The sequence below is a fragment of the Amblyraja radiata genome, chromosome 24 (genome assembly GCF_010909765.2).
Source record: "Amblyraja radiata isolate CabotCenter1 chromosome 24, sAmbRad1.1.pri, whole genome shotgun sequence".
In the NCBI taxonomy this organism is placed as follows: Eukaryota; Metazoa; Chordata; class Chondrichthyes; order Rajiformes; family Rajidae; genus Amblyraja; species Amblyraja radiata.
The window spans coordinates 35,946,204-35,955,737 of record NC_045979.1 but is presented as its reverse complement, the minus strand read 5'-3'; positions in this window follow the sequence as shown (position 1 = coordinate 35,955,737).

Sequence of the window (9,534 nt, the reverse complement as noted above, 5' to 3'; positions counted from 1 at the left end):
AATAAAAAGGCAGCTCAGATTCTTAACAATTTCCACGGTTTCAGTTTCATGCTTTATTGTCTCCAACTGTCCCAAGTCTTGTATCACATTATCCTATTAATATATTTGAAGTTTGGTTTTAAAATCCTTGCCCGCTGCTGTTATATTTCGAAATGTCATTAATTCGCGAAACATTCCTGATCTAATACCATTTATTGTTTGCGTACGTGCTCTTTGCTTAATTCCTTTAGCACACCCGTACTAAATTACAATGACCACAGAGATGAGGGATGATGCTGCACTTTAGTTATGTGTTGCGTCTGGTGCTTCTAGAGCTACAAAGCTTCCACTTATTAATCAGAATGTATAACAAAGTCTTAATGGTTTTTGTCTTTGCGCAGTTGACATGTTTGCGTGTCGATTGTGGCTCGTATTTGGAGGAAGTAACGTACCATGTTAGGACATATAACGTAGAATAGTACAGCACAAGAACAGGGCTTAGTCCATCTAGTGACAATGGCTTGAAACAAAGAACCGCAGAAGCTGGTTTATACCAAAGATAGAGACAAAGTGCTGGAGTAACTCAGTGGGTCAGGCGGCATTTCTGGAGAAGAAGGATGAATGATGTTTCGGGTTCAACACCTTTCCTCAGACGGCTCTCGGTCTGAAGAGGAGTCCCGACCCAAAACGTCATCTGTCCTTTTTCTCCAGAGACGCTGCCTGACCCACTGAGTTACTCCAGCACTTTGTCTCTATCCTGAGTGGCAATTGAGTGTTCGAAGAACAGAGATTTCTCATGTTATTCCTCAGAAACAAATTGAAGCAAAAGAATGAGGAGAAGCACAAAGAGTGGCCAGTAAACTAAGTGGAAGATTAGGGGCCAGCACACTGTTCCACCAGATGGAGCTGATGTACAACAGATCAAACATTTACAATTGAATTCCAATTATAGAAACAGAAAACAGGTGCATTCGGCCCTTCGAGCCTGCACCACCATTCAATATGATCATGGCAGATCATCCAATTCAGTATCCTGTACCTGCCTTCTCTCCATACCACCTGATCCCTTTAGCCACAAGGGCCACATCTAGCTCCCTCTTAAATATAGCCAATGAACTGGCCTCAACTACCTTCTGTGACAGAGAATTCCAGAGATACACCACTCTCTGTGTGAAAAATGTTTTCCTCATCTCGGTCCTAAAATACTTCCCCCCTATCCTTAAACTGTGACCCCTTGTTCTGGACTTCCCCAACATCGGGAACAATCTTCCTGCATCTAGCCTGTCCAACCCCTTAAGAATTTTGTAAGTTTCTATAAGATCCCCCCCTCAATCTTCTAAGTTCTAGCGAGTTTGCAATTTGATATTTTAATTTACTGCTTAATAATTGGATAGAAGCAAACAATAGTTTTATTGTGTCATCAAGTCATACAACGTGGAAACAGGCCCTTCGGCCCAACTTGCCCATGCCAACCAAGATGCCCCATCTCAGTTCGTCCCTTCTCCAAGAACCCTTTTTTGCTTCAGCCCACCTTCCGCCACCTCTAATTTAAATTCCATCTGGAATATTTTTGAGGACCAAGAAGCACGACCCACCTGCCCTTATTTAGCCCATATCCTGGATCTAGATCTGGATGTCGGAGCTGAAAAGCTCAAGGTATAGCATCACTCAGCACTGGACAATGTTTACATCTTATCAACCTACACACCCTTCTTAACCTTCCCTACCCATGTACCTGTCCAAGTGTCTTATAACTGCTGTTATATATAGTACTACAATTGATAAGAGTAACAGTTGTCTTCAACTGGTACTTTTACCTATGTTTACTGTACAGAGTTTGTACATTTTCCTTGTGACCACGTGGGTTCTCTCCGGGCGCTCCGATTTCTTCCCACATTCCAAAGAGGTGCCAGTTTGTAGGGCAATTGGCTTCTGTAAATCGTCTCTAGTGTGTAGGATAGTGTTAGTGTGGTTGCTGGTCTTGGTGGGCCTGCTTCCGCGCTGTATCTCTAAATCTTTTTTTTTAAACTAGCATAGGGGGTGATTGCTGGTCGGTGCGGACTGGGTGGACGGAAGGGCCTGTTCCCAACCTGTATCTCCAAAACTAAAACTGTAAACTGAAACAGTAAGCAAAAGATGAATATATTGCAGCTTAGGAAAATATGTTGGGTATACCTTTTTTGAACGTTGAGAGCTGCCAAGCTCCATTCACTGTTTCTGATGGTGGGAAGACTTGGCAACTGTCAGCTTTTCTTCCACTGAACCAGGCTATGTGGCCTTTGTGTGGCGAGTGCTGGTGTTAGAATCATCTACACCAGCAGTCCTTGTGCACCACTGTTAAAATTCAATCTGCCAACTAAATGGTTTCACTTTGTTAGCTTTTAAATGTATATGTATATCATTTATGTGTGTGTGTGCGTGTGTGCGCGCGTGTGGTCATCAGGGCAAGGTTTAGCAGAGCTAAGGAATAACTTATTTTCCACTTTCTGTCCTCCTTTGCACTCATGGGTCAGCCACCATTGGATCAAACATGAAGGTTGACATCAGCTTTCATGTCCTGTGTGTGTGTGTGTGTGGACTGTTTTCATTTGGGTTCTGCGGCAGGGTTAACTTGGTGGAGAATTTCTAATTAGTGCCAAATTAGGTTGATTCAGAGCTTTGGCCTCAGCTCTGTTTATCCGGATTCAAATTGGTCAGAACCTCCTGCGTTTGTGACTTTAAACTGCTGGCAAACGAGCGAGATCAGGTCCTCTGCAAATAGGATTTGAATCCTGAGGCTAATTTGAGAGAAGCCATGCTTTGTGAACTAGCTCTGACCCACTAATAGAGACATAAATAGATAGAAAGGGTCGTTTGCAGCTGGGACTTACATTCATTCCATTGTCACGCTGATATGTAACTACCGTTCCCTCCTAGCAGCTCCAAGGCGACGTAAAGAGATTTGATTCTCTCGAAACCCAATGGGCATTTTAAATCGAAGATAGGCACAAAATGCTGGAGTAACTCAGCGGGACTGGCGGCATCTCTGGATAGAAGGAATGGGTGACATTTCGGGTCGAGACAAAAGCAATCTTAGATCATTTAAACTTAAACTTAGATCAACTGGGCAAAAGCAATCTTAGATCATTTAAAATCTATGGGTCAAAGCCAAGCATCCTTGAATCTCTCGACTGACTTTATTTGGCCAGTTGTATATGTATAGCGTGCCTTAAAGCACTGGCCGCGATCTTTCCTAAAAAAACCACCAGAATTCTCGAGTTGAGACACAATGTACCAGTCCATACATTTTAAATTTGTATTAATTTCTTTAAGGCCATTTTTAAAGCCTTTTGTTCAAAGAACCAACAGGCGGCGCTGTGGCACAGCGGTAGAGTTGCTGCCTCACAGCGCTACAGACCCAGGTTCAATCCTGACTATGGGTGCTGTCTCTGCGGAGTTTGCACGTTCTCCCCCTGACTGCTTGGGTTTCAACCCGCACTCCAAAGACGTACAGGTTCGTAGGTTAATTGGCTTCGGTCAAATTGAAAATCGTCCCTAGTGTGTGTAGGATAGTGTTAGTGTGCGGGGGTGGTCACTGGTCACTGGTCGGCACGGACACGGTGGGCCGAAGGGCCTGTTTCTGCGTTGTATCTCCAAAGTCTAACATGAGGAAAACCCACATGTGAACAGTGACTGGGAATTAAAGTTATGTTTACAGTTCAGTGCTAAAATTATTTCACAGCACAAGTGCCTACGTTTCTGCGTGGATAGGTTGGTAGCATTCGTTTCCCAAGTAGATTGTTGTTTGGAGGAAGATTAAAAGGCACAATGCTGTCATTGCCAACATTTGGATTATAGACAATAGACAATAGGTGCAGGAGTAGGCCATTCGGCCCTTCGAGCCCACACCGCCATTCAATGTGATCGTGGCTGATCATCCCCAATCAGTACCCCTTCTCCCCATATCCCCTGACTCCGCTATTTTTAAGAGCCCTATTTAGCTCTCTCTTGAAAGTATCCAGAGAACCTCCCTCCACCGCCCTCTGAGGCAGAGAATTCCACAGACTCACAACTCTCTGTGAGGAAAAGTGTTTCCTCGTCTCCGTTCTAAGGAAATTACTTGGGAAGTATTGCAATTACTTTGGATGTATAAGGCTTTGCCTGACTATATCTCCCTGCAAGATATAAAAGCAAGAAGCAAGTGCCTTATCACTACATTAGCAAGATACTTGGACCGAAGCAGGAGTTCGCCCTGTTTGTCTGCACCTCTTCGTCTCGCTGTCGTGTCCATAGTCCCAAATTTAAGCTTGTGGCCTCAAACGGTTGGGGTTGCCAGGGATGTCAGAGTGGGAAAGTGGTTGAATTCTTTAGCACTGTGACTAATAATGGCAGTGAAAGACTTTTATGTGTTTTTTTTTTCAAAAAAAGGTTGGGAATTCAACGAAAGTGTTTAAACCGGGTAATGTGATGGTAAATAAGTAAGTTTATTGGCCAAGTATTCACATACAAGGAATTTGCCTTGGTGCTCCGCCCACAAGTAACAACATGACATACAGTGACAGTCACGAATGACTCAGAAAACACTACACATTAATAATAATAAATGTGTTATAAAACATTAATGATAAAACACCATGTTGTCGTGGCTATGAACGATTTGAAATGCCGCTGGCGACATTCATTCACATCCCCGGTAGTCGAAAGTGCATTGGCGCTGATTTTTGGTTGTGCATCGACTTTTTAATTGGGAGCTCATTCCCCCCCCCCCCCCCACAAAATATTGTGTGAAGTTCCACGAGTGAATACTCGTGAGCAGGTAGCCGGACTTTTTCCCCATTGGCCTCTTTGTTTCTCTGCGCGTGTTGAGCTGAGACGAGCGTTGTGGCAGTTTCTTGTGTGCTGCAAGTAGGCTTGTGGTGACCCTCTGGATGCTGCTGTACATATATACATGTCGGCTTCTGTGAGCTTCCGCGAGGCTCGGGTGAAGGGAATCACAGGGTTTTCCCCGGAGACAGACGCACAAGATGCTGGAGCAACTCGGCGGGACAGGCGGCAGCATCTCTGGATAGAAGGTTTTCAAGAAGGAACTGCAGTTGCTGGAAAATCGAAGGTAGACAAAAATGCTGGAGAAACTCAGCGGGTGCAGCAGCATCTATGGAGCGAAGGAAATAGGCAACGTTTCGGGACGAAACCCGGAAGGGTTTCGGCCCGTAACGTTGCCTATTTCCAGAAGGGTTTCGGGACGAAACGTTGCCCATTTCCTTCGCTCCATAGATGCTGCTGCACCCGCTGAGTTTCTCCAGCATTTTTGTCTACCTTTTCTGGATAGAAGGAATGGGCGACGTTTCGGGCGGAGGCCCCTGCATTTTCCCTTCGCCCTTCTTCTCCTTTGATGTCTCGTTTTCACACCTTACCCTTGCATTATCTCTGTCTCCCTCTAGTCTGAAGAAGGGTCTCGACACGAAACGTCACCCATCCCTTCCCTGCAGAGATGCTGCCTGTCCTCGCTGAGTTACTCCAGCATTTTGCGTCTTATCTTCGGTTTAAACCAGCATCTGCAGTTCCTTCCTGCAACACGGAGTTTTCTCAGTGTGTTCAGGTCTCCCCAAATCTGAAACATCTTTCTAGATGAATTACAATTCAAACTGGGCCATCTTTGACCTGCATCGCTGCTTTAGCGGGAAGCTGTTCATCTCCATTCATATCTTGCTTTTTATTATCTGGTTTACCTGGTCTACCTATCCTTTGTTTAAAGTCATTTGTCCCCCCCACAGTAAAGTTTGCAAGGTATATATTCCCAGATCTATACGATCCATGCAGGACATATTTCCCAACTGATTAATATCTTGTCATCCCTGTTAATAAGGTCCCCTTGCCTTGTGGCCGTAACTAACTCTAAAGCCCTGGTACTAGTTAATACTGACCGTCACCAAACCAGTGGCTCTGAATTTCTAATTCATCTGCAAAGAGATTTTTCTTAATGTGACTGGGAACTGTGGTCGCATCTGAAAACCCTGTGATCGCTCTACCACCTTAGCCCTGATATCCATGAGTTTATGAACTGTGCTGCCTTTAACCCTTTCTGATCCACGAGGAACTCAAACTCACTGCATTACATTTTTTAAACGTCTGATGCTATTGATTTTCCGGGAATGCTGCGCTGTTGAGGTTAAGCAGACAATAAACTTGTATCAACCCAGTTTAATTGTTTTAATGCTCCTCGGTAGATATTGTACACACTTTTTATTTAAAATACTGTTATCCCCGGCACTGTTCATAAGTTTAAGTAAAAGGAGCAGAATTGGGCCATTCGGCCCGTCAAATTTACTCCGCCATTCAACCATGGCCGATCTATCTCTCCCTCCTAACCCCATTCTCCTGCCTTCTCCCCATAATCCCTGACACCCGTACTAATCAAGAATCTATCTATCTCTGCCTTAAAAAATATCCATCGAATTGGCCTTCACAGCCTTCTGGATATAATGTTTCTTAAAGCTCATAAGCAGTCACCAATTACCAGCATCATCAACAAGTCCATAAACGAATGTGTATTCCCAAATTCTTGGAAATCTGCAGTAATAACTCCAATTTTAAATTCAGGAGACCCCACTATAATTAGTAATTATTGACCAATAAGCATTCTTCCGGCAATTTCCAAGATAGCTGAAAAATGGGTTGCAGGACAGATAATTAAACATTTAAACAATAGTCCATATACCCTAAACCCAATGCAGTTTGGCTTCAGAAAATATCACTCCACTGAGACGGCACTTTGCTTCCTTTTGGAAAATATGAAGTCCAAAATTGATGCAGGTGGTGTTATAGGAGCTGTTTTTCTTGATTTACGAAAAGCCTTTGATACTGTGAACCACCAGATCTTGATGACCAAATTGTCCTATTTTAACCTCTCTTTGAGCACGATGAAATGGATTGAGTCATATATGGTACAGAGAAAACAATGTGTTAGAGTGCACAACAGTAAATCTGCAACTTCTAAAAACCCTCTTGGTGTACCTCAAGGTTCAATCTTGGGACCGCTATTATTCAGTCTGTACATTAATGATCTACCAAGTAGCTGTCCATCAAATGTAACTTGCCAGATGTATGCTGATGATGCAGTTGTGTATGTACATGCCAAAAACAAACATCAAGCTGCACAAGACCTATCAGCTGCTATGATTAATGTGTCAAACTGGTTGCAGTTTTCTGATCTACATCTTAATGTGTCAAAGACTGTCTGTATGTTTTTCTCCAAAAAGGCAAGTACTGATGGAGATCCTGATGTGTTTGTACATGGAACAAAACTTAAAATTGTACATGAGTTTAAATATTTAGGAATCGTGATCGATTCACAGCTCTGCTTCAAACAACAGGTGAAAAGAACAGTAAATTTAATAAAATTTAATTTGTCCAACTTTAGATATATTAGAAATAATTTAACTATTGATTCAGCCAAACTATACTTGAATGCAATGATTGTGCCATACATGACCTACTGTATAACAACTTGGTCACTGGCATGTAAGTCCACACTAAAGCCTGTTGAAATTGCTTATAAACAAGCCCTAAAAACTCTTGACAAAAAGCCCAGAATGTACCATCACTGTAGCATCCTGAAGAAATTTGATCTGCTGAGCTGGGAAAACGTAATCAAATATTCGGACTCGATTTTGGTTTACAAAATCTTCCGTGGACTAGCCCCACCTCCGTTAAAGGACTTCATAAAGAAAAACACAAATAGGTCGACAAGAGCAGCCTCCAGGGGTGATTGTATAATCCCATTTAGGAAAAGTGTCTTTGGGCAGTCAGTATTTTCATATCGAGCGTCGCAGACCTGGAACGCGATACCATGCGTCATACGGGATCTGCCAACCCTTACCTCATTTACCAAACATCTAAAAATATGGTTACTGCAAAATCAAAATTGCAATCATAATCTACCTTAAAATTATCCTATGGTACTTTTATTGCTATTTTTTTACTTTATTGTTTGTTTTGTTTTTGTTTTTGTCTTTTGTTTTTACCTTGTTTGGGACTAAAGATGGAAATTAGCTACTGGCTACAATCTTGCATATTACATGCAAATGTTTACTAATATGCACTGTCCCTAATAAAAAAATCAATTCAATTCAATTCAAAAGAATTCCACAGATTCACCAACCCTATGACTGAAGAAATTCCTCATCATCACATTCTTAAAGGAACGTCCTTTAATTCTGAGGCTGTGACCTCTAGTCCTAGACTCTCCCACTAGCGGAAACATAGAAACATAGGTGCAGGAGTCGGCCCTTCGAGCCTGCACTGCCATTCAATATGATCATGGCTGATCATCCAACTCAGTATCCTGTACCTGCCTTCTCTCCATACCCCCTGATCCCTTTTGCCACAAGGGCCACATCTAACTCCCTCTTAAATATAGCAAACATCCTCTCCACATCCACTCTATCCAGGCCTGTGGATCTGTACTCTCGCATCAACGTTGAAACTCCTCTTGCCCGAGTCATTTAAAAGTATTACTCTCTTTAATGAAGGTGGTCCGACTTAAATGTAAATTTACCGACTTAAATTGAGTTTCAAGCCCTTAATAAAAGTGCCGTTTGTACCAGAGTGGACGGGGAAGGGTTAAATGTCACGAATGGCCCGGTTATTCCATGGGTATACTGTAGATACGCTTATGCAGCATAATTATATTGTAATTTCCGTATAAAGGTAATTGTAGTCTGACCCTGAGTATTTATGACCTAGTGACTACACTAAAAAACAAAATCCTCCTGTAGGATGAACAATTAAGTTGAATGTTTCTGTTTTATGGAAATCAGGTTATGTTTATAAAATGCATTGTATTATACTGAATCGCAGATGTTATGTTCAAACTAGCACCATTTCATACTTTGTTTATATGCTGTATGGAAATGTATGAAATATAACAAGTAAATGTTGTAAAAGCAATGTTGTATCATACTTTATTGGCCTTCAAACATGGCAAATATAGAATAAAGAAATGGACTCAAGCATACAATTGCCGTCATTTATTTCAAAAGAAGGTCAAGGAATTTGATCGAAATGGGTACACAAAGAATAGACAATAGATGCAGGAGCAGGCCGTTTGGCCCTTCGAGCCAGCACCACCATTCAAAGTGATCGTGGCTGATCATCCCCAATCAGTACCACGTTCCTGCCTTCTCCCCATATCCCCCGACTCCGCTATCTTTAAGAGCCCTATCTAGCTCTCTCTTGAAAGCATCCAGTGAACCGGCCTCCACCGCCCTCTGAGGCAGAGAATTCCACCGACTTACAACTCTGTGAGAAAAAGTGTTTCCTCATCTCTGTTCTAAATGGCTTACCCCTTATTCTTAAACTGTGGCCCCTGGTTCTGGACTCCCCCAACATCGGGAACATGTTTCCTGCCTCTAGATGTGGGAATCTTCAGTGTCTGAGGAAGGGTCTCAACCTGAAACGTCGCCTGTCCGTTCCTTCCACAGATGTTGCCTGACATTTTAGTTCTATTATTAGAGGTACATTGCGCACGCACACAGGCCCTTCGGCCCACCGAGTCTGCACCAACCAGCGATCCTA